This window comes from Odontomachus brunneus, unplaced genomic scaffold, assembly GCF_010583005.1.
Source record: "Odontomachus brunneus isolate Ranch 3 - 2012 unplaced genomic scaffold, Obru_v1 Obru_scaffold_045, whole genome shotgun sequence".
Taxonomy (NCBI): Eukaryota; Metazoa; Arthropoda; class Insecta; order Hymenoptera; family Formicidae; genus Odontomachus; species Odontomachus brunneus.
This window is the reverse complement of record NW_022639495.1, coordinates 2025900-2042513: the sequence shown is the minus strand read 5'-3', so window position 1 is coordinate 2042513 and position 16614 is coordinate 2025900. Positions and strand designations below refer to the sequence as shown.

The 16614-nt window shown below is 39.4% G+C and overlaps 1 protein-coding gene and 1 long non-coding RNA gene across 3 annotated transcripts in view; one reads left to right on the top strand and one right to left on the bottom strand.

Annotated features, from left to right (window-relative positions):
• Positions 1-3195: 3195 nt before the first annotated feature.
• Positions 3196-4414, bottom strand: LOC116844728. The gene is made up of 3 exons (XR_004378126.1): positions 3910-4414; positions 3374-3482; positions 3196-3294 (listed from the first exon to the last, which is right to left on the bottom strand). It is a non-coding gene; the product is annotated as an uncharacterized LOC116844728 (long non-coding RNA).
• Positions 4415-5065: 651 nt separating this feature from the next.
• Positions 5066-16614, top strand: part of LOC116844729 — a 605932-nt gene continuing 594383 nt past the window's right edge. For both annotated transcript variants that reach the window (XM_032816654.1, XM_032816653.1), the window contains exon 1: positions 5066-6113. The gene's annotated coding sequence lies outside the window, so the exon portion shown is untranslated. The remainder of the gene's footprint in view (positions 6114-16614) is intronic.

Below are 16614 nucleotides of genomic sequence, written 5' to 3'. Positions count from 1 at the left end.
TATATATATATATATATATATATATATATATATATATATATAGACTTTGTTTGACAAATCTACTGATTAAATTTTTATTTTTAAATCGTCAAATTTGTATGAATATTATGTATTATTTGACGTTATTATTATTATTATTATTATTATTATTATTATCATTTGATGTTGTAAGTAAAATCACAATCTAAACAATCTGAATATATTAATATACTAATATATTTAAATATATAGATCCAAATATACTATAATCTCTGGGAATTTTGTGATTGCCTGTACATGAGTGATGGGAAAGACATTTATTACGCTAGCTTTATATTTGACAGGTATCGAACGATATTTCCCCCCGATGAAATTTTGTTTCTGTTCGTTGATGAGTACAAAAATATGGGCTCCGATATACGATGACATTCGTTTCCCAGATGTATACTCTTCTCCCTACGATTCTAAAACTTCACGCTCGATAGAATTGAGCAGGGAACGCGATGCGAATGACTTCCTGTACGGTAAATTCATCCAATCAAACTTTCCAATTATTAATCAGATGTAAGTTCCGTAATGTTGTGTAATGAGAGAGGGAAATAATATTGCAGTACAATTTTGTTTATAAATTTAATAAAAATTGAATATGATTCTGATTTTATATCACTTGTGAATAAGAAATATTTTTAACCCTCTGCGTATGATTCGCGGCTTATATTGAGTGTATACTGAGATATAAACTGTGTACACTGAGACGAAAAATTTATTCACAGAGATACTTTATTTTGCAGAAATAAACTTTATATCTCACAAATTTTCAAGTATTTTTCCTGTAGGAATAGTCAAATAATCAGTGATTCTACAGAAAAGAAAAGAATAGTTGAAAATATATTTGTGGGATAAAAGTTTAGTTCATAGAAATCAATTTCATATTCCACAAATAAAAAGTTTCAAATACTTTTTTCTCTCAGTGTATGTTTTCCTCTATGTTTTGTGGAAAAAATTGCAAATATTGGAGTTAAAAATACGTTTTGAACAGAAAATGAAGACCTCCTTTAAATAAAGATTTTGTCCCGATTTCTTTGATATTCATATATTTTTTTTATATACATGAGAAATAAAGTGACGCTACCTAGAAATGATCAACAAGTTACGGAATTATTTGCGTTAGAGGAAAAAGGCGAGTCATACAAAGGGTTCGGGATCCATAAGTATAATTTTACAGAAAAAAGCACCACAAGAGTGGAATCAGAAAATTTCTGCTTGTATCTATTCTACTTCTACTTGTTTCTACTTGTACGTGGTTTGTAACTGTGAAAATAATGAAGCACCTCCATATCGAATTATGCAAAACAAATATTGAAATCAACATGATGATAAATACTACGATTACTCGTACGATTGAGTACGCTATGTTTCTTTTTCATCGTGCACAAACAAGAAGCATCGTTCAGGGTTAACGCATATTATTCCGTGCACGGTGCAGTGGCTCATGTCTGGTCGCGTGCAGGGCGAATAACAAGAGAGTGAGAGAGAGAGAGAGAAGTAAAACAATAGGAGCCCGGCGACGGGGGCGAAATGCGGCCGCAGAAAGGAGAATAAAGGTGTCAGGTAATGTGATATATGGGATCGATTTGAATCCGGCGTTTAAGCCGCGAGCCATAATTCAATCTCGATCGCCTTTTCCTTCCTTCTCCACCTCCGCGGCTCTCGTTTTCCTCCGTCTTCCTCGTCTACGACCTCTACCTCTCGCTCGGCCGTGTACTATCCCTCAAGGGCACGTTCGATACTCAATATATACTTAGGTACATCCGAGCTACTCTCGTAGTACCTGGGCCTGCATAATATATACGCGTACCGCGAACCCCGTTGATTCCTTAAGGCCTCGTTCACATTGTCTTTCTCGATTACGGACGGATTTCTTTACGGGATTATCGGCGTTGCTCGATTTGATATCGCGCCTCGTAATTTTCATCCCGCTACGGTTTCCGGTGCATTGGTAGTTCAGCCGCGCTCGAGGACAATCGCTCTCGGGGGTTCTTGTTGCACACCCCAGGAGCAAAATTTAACAAATGCGAGATAGAAATTCTCGGGAGTTATTTTTTTACATTCATTAATTTCGCATCATATGCGGGATATTGGAAAAACAACGTCTATTTTCATGTATCATATGAACAATTTTTGCAATTCAGAAAGGAAAAAATGATATTCTATTAAAGAAATATTTATTCTATGTGTATATGTTTGTGTATTCTGCTCCTGTGCGGAGAAACTTTAGAACACATTAATTATGAGAATAATATTTACTTTATGTACCGGTCGGATAAATACATCTCTCTATTATCATTTATTTTATATAAATTCCGAATAATTTGCCGTACACTTCATTATTAATATAAGAGCTCACGCGATAACAACGTCGAGTTACGGAAGAAGTTTCCGTGTATCTGTAGGTAAAACAAACTCGATAGTTGATAAGTGATATTTGCGACGAAGGTGACACGTGGATGCGGGATTTATTTTACATGAGATTCGATCGTTTGCAAAGCGCGTTACGCGCTTTAAGTCGTTGACGTGACGAGACGGGGCTCACGTTTTTTCCGCGCGGATGTGTGCGTAAGACGCATGTCGAGACGTCTGGCTGTAGGGCACATAAGAGGAGAAGGAAGAGGAGGAGCAGAAGAGGAGGAAAAGGAAGAGGAGGAGGCTCGACGATATTCGAGCGGGAAATCTGGGGTCACGTAGCAGACTTTCCGCGCGAGCTACATAAATCGTTATCGCGTAAACGCAATACTAATCTGACAAACGCATCCCGTCGCCGTTTCACTTGATAGCAGTACAATTTCGACACGAGAGAATGCTGATATTTTATTTTAATAAAATTCCGGGAAAAAGGATCTATATAATTTCAGATAGAAGCATGAACGCAGTATTCAATAAGTGTTATATATAACACTTGTTCTGTATAATACTGTTATATAATAAATGTGACTATTATAATAATTGTAATAATTGCATTGTAATGTAATTACTGTAAAATTGTACAATAATGTAATTACTGTACAGTTTCACAGTAATGTAATTACTGTAAAATTTATTATAATTATTGTAATAAATGTTTAAAGATACTATAAAGTATTCACGGTAACAGCACCAAATATATATTGTTAGATAAATAAATACTTATTCGTGCAAATATATTGGTCAAATTTACTTACTGATTTATTCGTCAGTGCCGTTTCTCCGTCACGCTTGTTCCGAGCAGATTGTCGAAGCAGATTTCCGAGCAGGAGTCAATCGAAATGATGTGAATTTCTGAAATATTAAGTAAAAACATAAATTATTTCGCTAAAATTAGAAATTCGGTTTGAACAAGGCGACTGTCGGCACTTACACGTCTGATGTTTATTGTTCTGCTCTTCTTGCTCCAATTTGGATCTTTGATGATATTAACAGACATTTTTTGTGCGTTTTCCTCGTCAAATTTTGCGCGTAAATGCACACTGAAAAATATTATTTCACTGTTAAGAAAAGCGATTACTCAGTGTACTTTTTTTCTCTTAAGTAATGGTTATCTTCAACAAAGAATATTTTCCTGATAATAGTCTTAAAAATATACTCGATCCTAAATTTGGGAGAATATATTACCATATAAAAGAAAAATTTATTTATTCAAAAGAAAAATTTATTCTCTCTATAGAAATATTGTAAAATTTCATAGAAGGAAAAGTTGGTTTAACCCTAATGAGAATTTTAATTTTATTATAATTCTTAATTGACATGCTAAACTAAGCGGAATTCAGAATGTATTTTGAATAATACTTAAATAGACTTGAACAATTGCAACAGAACTTTGAATAAATTTGACGATTAACTTATGATAGATTTACAGATATATAAACTTATGAAATACATGAGACAAGTACTTACTTAAATGCAGCATACATTTTCCTGTGTGTGATCACCAAAAATATAAAATTTTGCAGATGAACTTCTGTCGCGTTAACCTGGGATTGCGATTAATCGCGCAGTCGATATTCATAACCTCATTCGGTTAACGTTCATAACCTCAGACTAAAAACTATCCATGGACCTGTTATTTGTATGTACGTCTTACGATCACACGTTTCGTGACTCAGTATCGGGAAGAACAGCTGTACTCTTGAATTGCTTGAGATACGTGGCGATAATTAATACTCACTCTTTGACTCAAAATCGCGGCCAGTGTTTCGTATCGTGGATGCCACTAAGCTAATGTATGAAGTTAACATCGTTGTCATTGGGACTTTCGCTCATACATTGAAGTGAGCGCAATGAACTGATCTTGAGTCTGTTCCTTTTATCAGTACTTATGCGGTATTTTCCGTACTTAATTTCAAATAGATAAACATTTGAGATTTGGCGAGAAAAGAGCAAAGAACTTACCAGAAGTATACAGAAGGTGCAACTGAAGGCTTTAGCGGAAAGCACACACTCTTGCATAAAAGCATAATGCATAACGCATAAGAAAATTGACCAAACAGAGTCCTTCACTGCACTGTGGCAATAGAAATGAGGACTCTGATTGGTCAATTTTTTTATGCATTGTGCATTATGTCTTTATGCAAGAGTGTGTGCTCCCCCGCTTTTTCGTCACGCGCGAACAGATGCGTGTTGACTTTACAAAATAACTAGTCCACAGTTTACGTCATATCGAAAAGAACACTTTCGGAAATACCCGTCCAGACCTATCCCCCGGCCGTTGTTTGCGTAGCGTCGCGAAAGGGCTGGCCGCGAGTGCGCGCGTATATTGTGGGGACACACGCACATGGTAGGCTCGTCCGAAGGCAAGAGGCAGCTAGGGAAAACGGAGACGAGATGCGCCATGCGTAGGTCAGACGGCGAGCGGCAGATAAACAGTGTGGAGGAGAGAAGGAGGACAAGCAAACGAGACGGAGCATAGGGTCCCGTACGCGCTCGCTTTCGCGGCGGGTGGGCGGCCGGCCTCCGATCGGCAGGACGAGGCGGCGGGCGGGACGGGGGAGGAGGAGGGGGGGTACATCCGAACGGGAACGGAGCACGGGCAGTGCACGCGCAGCCGCCGGGACGCGCGCATCTTGTGTGCTTTCACGCTCTTCCGCCGACGCGAGGGAGAAGGAGGTGGAAGAGCCCGCGAAATCGTGATCAACGCGGCACTGCGCGTTCAGAACTCGCGGTCGCATCACGGACCTGACGGCAGACGTCGTTGTGAACGACGATCGTATCCCTCCCCCCGGCCTCTGCGACTCGATAGTGCACGCGTTCGAACGTTTCCAGAACGACGGAAAGCCGCGTTCAAAATTGCCGGACGACTCGCCGCGCGACGTCGTGTGATTGGCTCTCGCGGCGACTCGCGCGAAGCTGCAGTGCGATCGTGCGTTGGGGGAGTGAGCTGTCTGTCGGCGTTCTTCGAAAGGCTCGTCATGAAGCGAATGGTACGATGATCTTGGAGTTTTCATTGAGAATTCGCGACGCGTTCGCGCCTGCCGCTTCTTCTCGTCGCGCCGTGTGCGCTGCCCTCGCGTTGGACTGAACGAAATGTTCGTTGCACATATAGCTGTGATCGATCGTGTTTTCCGGATCCGGACTGTACCGACAAACTAACTGTACTACTGTGTCTCCTCTCGAATCGGTAGAAAAAAGGGAAAAAGGACCAAAACAAAATTGGCCCCGTGCCGGACGTGTCGCAGTACGCCAGGTGAGCCTCGTGTTCGTGTCCTTGCTTCAACCCCGGCGCGCGGAAGCCGCGGAGCGTCGTGAGCGGGTCAGTTCGAAACGATCGCGGCCGTCGCGCCGCCGCGCCGCGTACAACGTAAGTGTGGCGCTCGGGCGCCGCTCTTCCGTCCCGTTGGATTCGAATTCCCGCCGTTGTGTTCGGACGCCGCACCGGGGGGATCGCGCGCGTCCCGGTGATTTCGTGGCAATCGCGATCTCGAATTCGCTCGTGAGTGTGCTGTCGGGTTGATGTGCGTGCGAGCTGCCGTCGAAGAACCCCTTAGCGAGATGCGCCTGCACGCGACGAGGGGCTCGCGGATGGAGGATGATCAAACGATCGATCATGAGGGACACCGTTGACCAGCTGCGCTTTCGCGACGACATCCAACCTGCAGATTCGGGTGAGTCGAAGGAACTGTGTTATACGATTTTATGCATGTGGCTCTTAAAGAACGCGACGGAATAGACGTCGACTTCTCTTCTCCCTGATTGCGTTCGATTTCCCTTCACGTTTAGAGGTTATGTTCGACGCGTTTTATGCTTGAACGACTACGGGAGACACGGATTATCACTGTCGGTAATTTGAATAATGTGGAAAGTTCAATCAACCGCACTTGCGCGCACGCGTTATGGAGTGAAGTAACGATTACTGCATCATATTCAGGAAACAGGATATTTTCCAATGAAATTCGATGAAACGTCGCTTAGTTTTATGTTACGCAGTATAACTCGATCGGTTATCCCGTTATTCAGTTTTTTCCATCTCGTAATTGTATTAACGCTAATATGACGTTGTGTGTGTGTGTGTGTGTGTGTGTGTAAAACATTCGTTCTTCCCAATTATTATTAGATTATGCAATATGGTCAATATTGCCCAATAATGTGGAAATGCTATAATTTCTATAATTATAGGCTAGCAATATTTGGATTTATACGTTATCTATGTTTGTCATGTAAATACATATACCGTAAATATAAAATAGCTATTCCTAGAGATATTAATAATGCGTATGTACAAATGGCAAATGTATATCCCGTGATGTTCTGTATTATACTAATAAATTACAGGCACGAATATATACACATACACACGACAGTATACGTACTTTTGCGTGTTTGGTAAAAAGAAAAAAAAAAACATTATTGCAAATGAAATGAATAACAACAAATGTGAGTAAAATTTTATATATATATATATATATATATATATATATATATATATATAATGGAATAATATTTCGCCAAGCACATGTATTTGACGTGGTAAAAACAGGAAGCTCTAGCTTCATTAGTAAAATAAAAATATTTAATTTCAGAATTCAAAATACTTCCGCAACATTAAATATCGTTTAATTAATATCGCGGTGTATTAATAAAAGTATCGTTTAAATATTATAAACGTTTAATGGAACGTGATCGAGGCGAATGGCGAGAAATTATTTCAACCTCCTGCAGCGCGAGCACGCAATCGCGCTGTAAAATATATCGTCGCGGCATGTAGTACTCGCGGGATAAAAACGACACGAGTGTTCGGCTACTCGACGAAAAGATCGTTAGTCTGGCGCAGCTTCCGTGAAAGGTTGGAGAACGCGACACGATTCCGTTGAAGAAGACCACCTCTTCAAGTAGGCGCTTAAACGTCAACATCTTGGAGAGCGCAGTCACTCGCTATGAGTGCATCGGTGGAGTGCAACCGCTCCGTCCTCGCTCTATCCTTTCCTCTTTCTTTCACCTTCCGTCATCTCTCTTCTCCAGAACACGAGCTGGAGAAGGGGCGGGAAGAACAGCGGGAAGAATTAATGCGCGGTATAACGAGGAATTCATATCAACGGAAGAATATTTGAAGCCGTTCTATTAATTGCACTTCCACTTCCGACCTCGCTTCCACCGATCGCGTTCGCGATGTATGCGAGACGAAGTTGCTTGCCGCGGGTTGCATTCGTGCAAGCGAGATAATTTACAGCATAGAGTACACTCGAGCGGAGGAGAGAGAGGGAGAAAGAGAAAGAGACGAGGGGGAGAGAGGGAAAGTTGGTTGCAGCATTTATTTAGAGGGAGGCAATTTTTTACGAATTACACTTGAGTGTAGGTCGTAGCAACTATTTCGCCGGGGGCGAAATTTTTTCGTGTTTTTCATTCAAAGCTCTGTTGAATGTATTGAAGTTATTCGAAACATATTTCATGAAGAAAAACAAATTCTTTTTTTCACTATGAAAATTATTTTTGGGAAAATTATGCTTTAGGAAAATGTTATTCGTAAATACTTTGTTTAAAATGAAAAATGTCTAAATCATAAAAAAACATTTATTTGAGAATACCAATAATATCTATTCACATAAATCTAAATACTTTCATTTAAATAGAATAAACACATAGAATAATTACTTTCATGAAAAGTTAAGGTTTCCAGAAAATGTATATTTTCTTGTGAAAAATATTTTATATATTAATAAGAATAACTAGCGTCCACCGTATTTTTTTATTTTCTAGATATTGTTCTCTTCAGTGTATGCACAGCATAGTGCAAAATATGCTCGGAATAAAATAGTTTATTGTGAAGTACACGTGAGATATTTATAACAATATTTACCGTATCCTTGCTATGAGGTATCTTATTGTAAGGAATATATATGCCATAAGATAACTTATATATGCAAGGTTATACTGGAGCAAGGTAACTCCTCTAGAGGGAAATATATGAGAAACTGTGTTTAACCGCGAGAACAACTGCGGTGAGTTCTCGCAACTTATTCCAAAATATGTTCGCGTCAAGTTAGTCTATTTTATGAAGTACACTTGCTGCGATGTGTAACTCGTGATAAAACATATTGAGTGTAAGACAATATGAAGTGTAGTCATGTGATACGCAATGCTCGACATAGCGTGACATGGCGTAACATAGCGTGGATTGTATTGCAGAGCGGCGATGCGTAATATGTGCAAAATCAAATCTAGTCACAGTCGGTATTTGCGGTAGACTGTCGCAGTTTATCCTTAAAGTATTGAATCCGCGCGCCCTCCGTGCACTCGCGGAGACATAGCACGTGCGGCAAGTAAAGTATATTAGTGCCAATGTAACTTAGCACAATGCGCATCCGTTGCCTTATCGCGAGCAATATTCGGCGCTAACGTAAGTTATTGCTATCTATATATTGTGAAGTAGCTTATTGCGAGCGTGCTCGAAACTCTACGACCGCAGAGCATACTAGCAATTAGTTACTTTATCGCGACGCACATTCGGAATAACGTAGCTTAGCGCGGCAACAATCGATAGTCAAAGGTAGGAAACGAACGAATATAGGTGACAGGGATGGTAGAGAAAGGCGAGATACAGCGCTGGAGGGTGAAATCACGGCGTGGAGGAGGGCTGGAGAAAATTGGAGAGGTCGCATCGTTGATGAGTGCGCTGAACCAAGCTCTTCAGATCTAGGGGAGGTCCTACTCTAATTTCAGCGAGGCGTTCGTCCTCTTCTTTCCCTCTCTCTCTCTCTCTCTCTCTCTCTCTCTCTCTCTCTCTCTCTCCCCTCTATTTTCGCGGTCCTCGTTTGGTGTCCGAGACTGTGCTGAAAGCGAGACTGGTGTGTCGCGAGTGACAGTGGGACGGCGGAGAGAGGCGCAAGAAACAGCAGAGACGAATCACTTGTCCTCGAAGAAGTCTCATCCGTTACTGGGGAGGCCGAGTGTGACGTGAGGCTTCGAAATGAAGCGACGGGAAACAGAGGATGCCCTCTTCGCGGCCTTCCATTTCGCTGAGGAATTTTCCAATTGAACGCCTAACCCCGAGCTGAACTAATGTTCAGCCCCGTCAACAATGGGCGCTTTTAAAGAACGCGTCTATGCTCGGGCAAATCAGGTGTTGCGCTATTGAAAAATGCAGTATGTTACTTAAGTCGGCTCCGTGCACTTAAGTAATATTACGCGCCGTAAGAACCGCGGAGGTTGTATGCGCTACGTTTCGTAAATAGTGGGTTTTGCTAGGAGCCGTAAAATAACGTGTATGTGTAGGCTTTTATGTAGATAAATAGATAAAAAGGGCAGGAGAGGATATTTAAGGGAATTTCTCTCTATTATATTTATTAAGAGATAAAAAAAGATATTTTTACGGAAATATCAGGAATATACATTTTCAAAAATAGGTTTATGACGGTTTTTTATGAGATTGTTATTTCTCCAAATTAGAAATCGAGTTTCAATTACTCTTAGATTAATCGTTGATGTATTTAAAATTGCAGAGATATAAACTTGCATCAAAATTCGCAGTAACATTTGTCTAACGTTGTAATAACAGATTTACGTAGAATACAGATTTGTCGAACTGTTAATTCCCAAACAATTGCTTACCGTGATCAAACATGTAAATAACAACCCAACGTAATTCTCTTCCATCATTTTGTCTCGCGTATCAATTTTACTAGGGATGTAGGGACGTAGCAAAACGTTATTAATTTTTGACACCGTTCACATATTTACAGTAATTAATAGCACAAAATTTGCGGAATGCAAACGCGCTCGGAAATGAACGAAAGAGAACCGGAAATGCCTGAAGGGGGTGGCGGCGTGGCGTTTCATTTTAAACGAGAAGCATTCTCCACGGCCGGCTGGTTCGCTCTAAACAGGCAATATTACCTATTGACTTTAGCTCATAGGGTTGGCCAACGGTTGACTAAGTCGCATGCCAATTTCGGCAAAATTATCTGTGCGTGGTTTTGCTTTATCTTATTTGGAATTCGAGATTCAATTATTTTGCCAGAGTAAAATATTAAATATTTCACAAAATGGAAAAAAGTTAGAAAATACTCTCCTCTAAAAAGAAATCACTTTGAATCCTCGGAAGATTCTGTGATTAAAATTAACTTCGAAAAATTCTCAAGATACTTTTTCTCTTAAAAGCAGAAAATAATTGAATATTATTTTCCTATCTTTGAAATGTTTCTCGTGATTATCATGGAGTGCTCTAAGCCATACATTCGGATCAAGATCCTCTGCTTTTCAGCGGTTGATTACTTTGCCAGAAATTTTTGTCGAGCTATGATCTCGGTGCATGTTCGCCCCGACAGCTGTCCGACTTGTCTCGCGTCTGGTGCATTACCAGCATTTCGCGACCTATTCAGCCTCGCGCATCGGGTTCACGGACGCTCGTAAAATTTCGGACTCTGGTCGTGGCTACGTAGTTTTCACGGCGCGTTTTGTTCTTCATGCAATCTCATCTCTGCGTCTTACTTCTCTTGATCTCTTAATGCATCTTTGCGAAGAGATATTCTCCGAGTGGGATGTTGTATTGTTTTATTTCTTTTTGTATTTCGCGAATAAAATTCTCCCGCAGACGTTTCGCGCGCTTACGGATTTCCAGTAGCGCGATGTTGGTTATTATCGAATTGAAAACATACCTTGATTCCGATATTGATATTTTCAAATCGACTTTATTATGCAAATTTGTTTCGTTACCGATTCGACGCAATATCGTTATTATAAACAAATGATAAAACGACATTTGTTTACCTCGCAGTTAATATTTTTCCGAAAATGCAATAATAAACTCCACTGCTGCGCATGACAAAAATAATATATTTACTCGTGTCTCACTATCGTTATCGCTATTTTTAGTAACGTATTACGTTCCAATAATATAACTTCGATTTCAATTACATTCTATATTATATACATATATACACGTTTATAAATTTGACATTCTCAATTAATGTAAGGAGGAGACAAAAAAATCACTGAAAAAGAAAATTAAAATTTTACGTGGAGTCAATTTTTGAGAGTATAGAGAGAGAGAGAGAGAGAATACGAAATAATTAATTATATTATATTTTTAGAATTATACAATGTCTGATTTTTCTGACAGTATATTTTTTGACAGAGCAGCATCTGCTCATAAGATAGAAATCAAGGATGAAGCATTGATCTACTAAATTAACGCGGAAATTAACGGAACAAAATTTCTTTTCCATATTTTACAATTCCACCAAATGTGGAAAAATTGTATGAAGAGTAAAATGAACGAACAACTCATTTTCTTCCATATTTAGAAACTTATGGACGACATTGTATTTTCGCACTCTTTCACGATGAGAAGTCAAATATCGATGGATCATTGGAGAGTACGCGGCATGTCGACAGTACACCATCCGTCATATTATCGGTTTACCAGCGCGCATATTTTTTTACACGTTCTAATTATATCCGACGCGCGCCCACCCTACGGTCAATCCGGATTTCGGTCGGTCGCGACGGGCGAAATAACTCGAATCATATTACACATGCGTTAATACGCCGCATAACGCATTGACCCACGCCGAAACGAGCAACGAATAATAAATGAACGGATCATAATGGAATGGCCGGATGCGAAAACCGGATGTTCTTTTCTTTCCTTTTCATTCTTTTTTCGATAAATGAGTTATTCGCTATTCAGTGTTTAGTTTCCATTACTCATCCCCATGTATCAGACACACATCCGGAAGAAATCTGTTTCCTAGAGAAATTGAAGCGTATCGATAATATAATCAGACCAACTTGCCACTGTCGCGACAATTTTATGATGATTAATGATACCGATACACATACACGCTAGTGCGAAATCTATTCAGGAAAGAAGTGCATTCTGAAAAAAATAACTCCAATTGAAATCTATTAGATATTATTCTCTTTTCCTTTTCAGGAATCAGGAGTCAGGAGGAATATATTTTACTCGAATTCCTTTTTACGCGACAAAACTTGTAGATAAAAGACGAAATTCCCTTAACTTTAAGAACATTGCGCTTGGAATTATTTTCCTTTTGAGAAGAATCCCTCTGAGACTATATGTGAAGGTAAAATCCTCTAGGATTTAAAAGGATCCCGCTAAGAATGAGATTATATTTTCTTTTAGGTGTGTCTATGATGATATGTCGGCGTAATTTTCTATCAGCGGAAGAAATGAGCAAACAAAAGTTTTCCAATTCGAGTCTTTGTTCCTATATTTGATTGTTTAAGATGACGTCTTTTTTTAAATTATGATACGTTCTATTTGACACATCGATGAAATATCACTGCCAACAATCGTTATCTAAAAATTCCGTGATTGTCGTGCAATACTTGAGAAAGTGCATTCACCTGATTTGCAGTCGGATATTCAATTTGACGAGTTGATTCGCAGGAAGTCGTCACGAAGACTTCGACGACATGCATTGGCCTCGGGCTAGCTTGTGTCTCTTGTATCTCCGATAATTATTCATTTTCCTGCGCGTAATTTAGTTTGATTTAATTGCAAACGATGGGTCGTCCGTCGCGTTTGCAGAGGTTTGCCCGGTTACCCTCTCGCGCTGCTCTGTACTCTCTCCCTCCCTTTCTCTCTCTCTCTCTCTCTCTCTTTCTCTCTCTCTCCCTCTCCGCCGGCAACGACCCTTCATGGATTTCCCAGACTGGCTCAATATAAACTGCAATTTAATTGCCGAGCGGGCCAATAAACCATGCTTCCTCCGTAATTTCGCGGCCGAGGGCCGCTCATTGCAAAATCAAGGGCGTGCGATCGAATTCGACCGCGATTGCAATTAAGACATTTTTCTGTTTTATTCCAAGCTCTTTTCTTGTCTCATTGTTTAATCAATGACCATGGTCGCTTTTTAGTAGATATATGATTTTCCCAATTGCCGATACTGATTACTAAAGTCGCTAATTGCAACTGAACCAATCATATATTTTGGCTGTACAGTAAGATCTGTCACACATCTCTATTTATTCATTTCTTTTATTTAATAATATACTCGTAATAGTAATATACTACTATCACATACATACATACACACACATATATACATATCTATTTACTGTAAAACAATCATAAACTGTTATTACACTATACAATAGATTTATCAACCCGTTGCAGTTATTTGCAAATTAAAAATTTCGTTCGCCGTCGAAATTCACCGTCTCTATGTGTATTTTCCAACCGGCCCCGTGCGCCGCAATATACGCATTGCGTATGCCCAGTCAGAGCGGCTAATTGGTAACGCGAAATTAGCATGGTTTAAATGAAATTGGCGTTTTACATGCTATCGCCCGGCCATTCCCCGCGTGTGTCCCTGTCGTAATTTTTTGAGCGACGGCACGAAAGGGGTGATGCGCGGCGGTTGGGTGGATGCCCTCCTCGAGAAGGGAACCGCGATTTTCGGCGTCCCGCCATATATTATCCGGTCCGGGTGGCGATTATCAGCCAGGTTTCGAAATCCCGCGAGCGGCGAGAACGAGTACGCCGTTTATCCGACGACGACGGTAATTACCGGGCCACGCGAAGCCGCCTCGCGCCATTAAATTAATCTGCCGCCATCGATATCGCCCGGCCGCGGCAAAATCCGTGGCCTTATGGCGATAAATACGCAGTTACACGCCGGCAGTTCCCCGCCATATTTCACTCACGGCCCGCATTTGTCACCTTTTATGCGCCTTTTATGTCCCGGCCTGTTTCTTAAACACTCGTTTCTATGCTCCTCTATTGCGATCCTTACACATTACCGAGGACACGCGTTGTGTATTCGCTATATTGTACGCCGGGTTGTACTACACACGCGCCCAGAGGAAATGGCGATGCTTATAGCTACCTGTAGGCGTAGGCTGTGTCGTGGAATATCGGGTGGCGTTCGATCGAGCGTCGTCGAGAGAAATTCCAGAGGGTGGTATTGTGGCGCGAGAAGAGGTGGAAATCCAACTGAGACCGGGACGGTATTTCTCCAGTTGGAGTACGTCGATTTTGCGTCATTCGATATTGTATTAACATTCGCTACGTCTCTGCCAGGAAAATCTCTCGCTGCTCCATCTCTCTGATTAATCTCCGCACATTTTATGCATCAGCACGATTAATGCATCTTACGTATTAAAAGTGTGGCGTATTTATCAGACGAGATTCGCGCATGAATTTCTATAGAATTTTATGTATCAATATATGAAATATATTCTGTATCAAATTCAATATAAAAGAGAGATCGCATTATGCTATTTGATCGTAACATAATATATTTTTTGATAAACATTCAAAAATATTTGGAGTTTAATCAATATTAAAAGTTCGTGTATGTTTATTGTTCGTCTGTATTTATTGTTTAATTGTATCTTGCAGCTTCTTTTATTACGATAAAGTTTTTGGACTCAAACTAATTTAAGTATGAACCGCGAAAGTATAAGTACAAATACAGTTCTGGGTGAAGCAGTCCATTTTTACTCTAAGACATCCTTAAATCTAACATAACATGGAGCGGTAATTTAATTTGATAAATAAATTATCAAAAAGTCATCTGGTTATTTGAATGTACTTGTTAAAATTACATACATTAGAAAAAAAAGGAAAAATAAAAATCGCAAGGAAATTGAAAGGGCTAAGAGAAGCAAATCCGTTCAATCGTTCATGCAGATTACCGTTCCCAGTTTGGAGGCTGGAAAGAATTCTGCGATTCCTTTTTATTTCACGTTTGTCAGAAGTATGATAAATGAACCCGCTGACTGAATAAAAACGTTTTCATGAAAAACTCTCGATCTGATAAATCTGTGTTTAGACAAAGGTTCTATGTCTACGGTATTGGAACGACCACATTGGAAGAGTTTCTGAGTTTGCAATAAAAAGTTTGTAATAAAAGAGCTCTCACGTAGTTCTCTCCACAATGCACGATTTTCGAGCAATTACTACAGCTGGAATATTATTCGCGTGCCGCTAACAATGTTCTTGTTTTAAAACACGTGAGGAAAATCAAGTAGAAATATGTGCATGAAAAGTTTAAGTTGGAGGGTTAATTAATATATTTATGGAATAAAGACATTGCAGAGTAACTATTATAATATATTTAAATGTATGCACTGCATCTGAGTCTATATTAATTCAAAACTTTCCTTTAAAAACGTTTTAACTATGGTAATGTTAATTCAACAATTTGCGCAGTAAAAGCACTCAATATACGGTTCGAGGGGAGAGCAACATATTTTGTGATATACAGGGCGGGACAATAGCTATAATTTTACGTAAACGATTTAACTTGTTCCTCTTAATTTTCTTCTTTTCTTACCGTGCTTTTCTCTTAAAGAAAATTGATATGATTTTAACGACTTTAAAATAACTGGATGACTTTTTATACATATAGTATATAACTAGATATCATACATAATAATTATTACCATCTTGAATATCTTTGCTATTTCAAACAATAAAGGAAAATAGTACTTACAAAAGTTTTATGATTTTGAAGAAGATGTAACGTAGTGACAATGACTTTTTTGTGAGCATAGGTGTGCAAAAAATTTCCAGATCATCTTAAATTTTTTATAATAGAATCATATGGTTTTTTCAAATTGATTCTTTTGGTCATCCTGTATATGAAAATACTGGAACAGAATTATAAAAAAATTTTAATACCTTTCTATATATTTTTTATTTTATTCTAATAAGTTTCAACATATATATACGATATGAAATATCTCGTAGAATCCTTTCACTAATAAAAGAATTATCGTCAATATGTTATGTCTCCTTTAAAACCATAAAATTTTCGCAGGTACTATCTCGTTTGAAATAGTGGAGATATTCAAAGAAGCACAGTTATTGTCTCAATCTGTATATATATGTGTGTATGTGTGTCTCCAGACTTTTAAGATCCCAAATTTTAAATTTACTGTTAGCAAAAATAACACAAATTATTTCCCGCTGCCCTTTATCAGTCCGATTAAGACATGCATGGTGCGATTGGTGAATCCTGCGCGAGATAAAGTCGAATCCGCACCATCTGGCACTCGGAATGTCCGTCGCATTACCCTTGAAAGCTCATGGCTCTCGAGAGACGCGTCTCTCCCGCAGTGCGCGTGTATTCATCGCGTAATTAACGTCTCGTAATTATAGGCGCGCAACAGAGAGAGAGAGAGAGAGAGAGAGAGAGA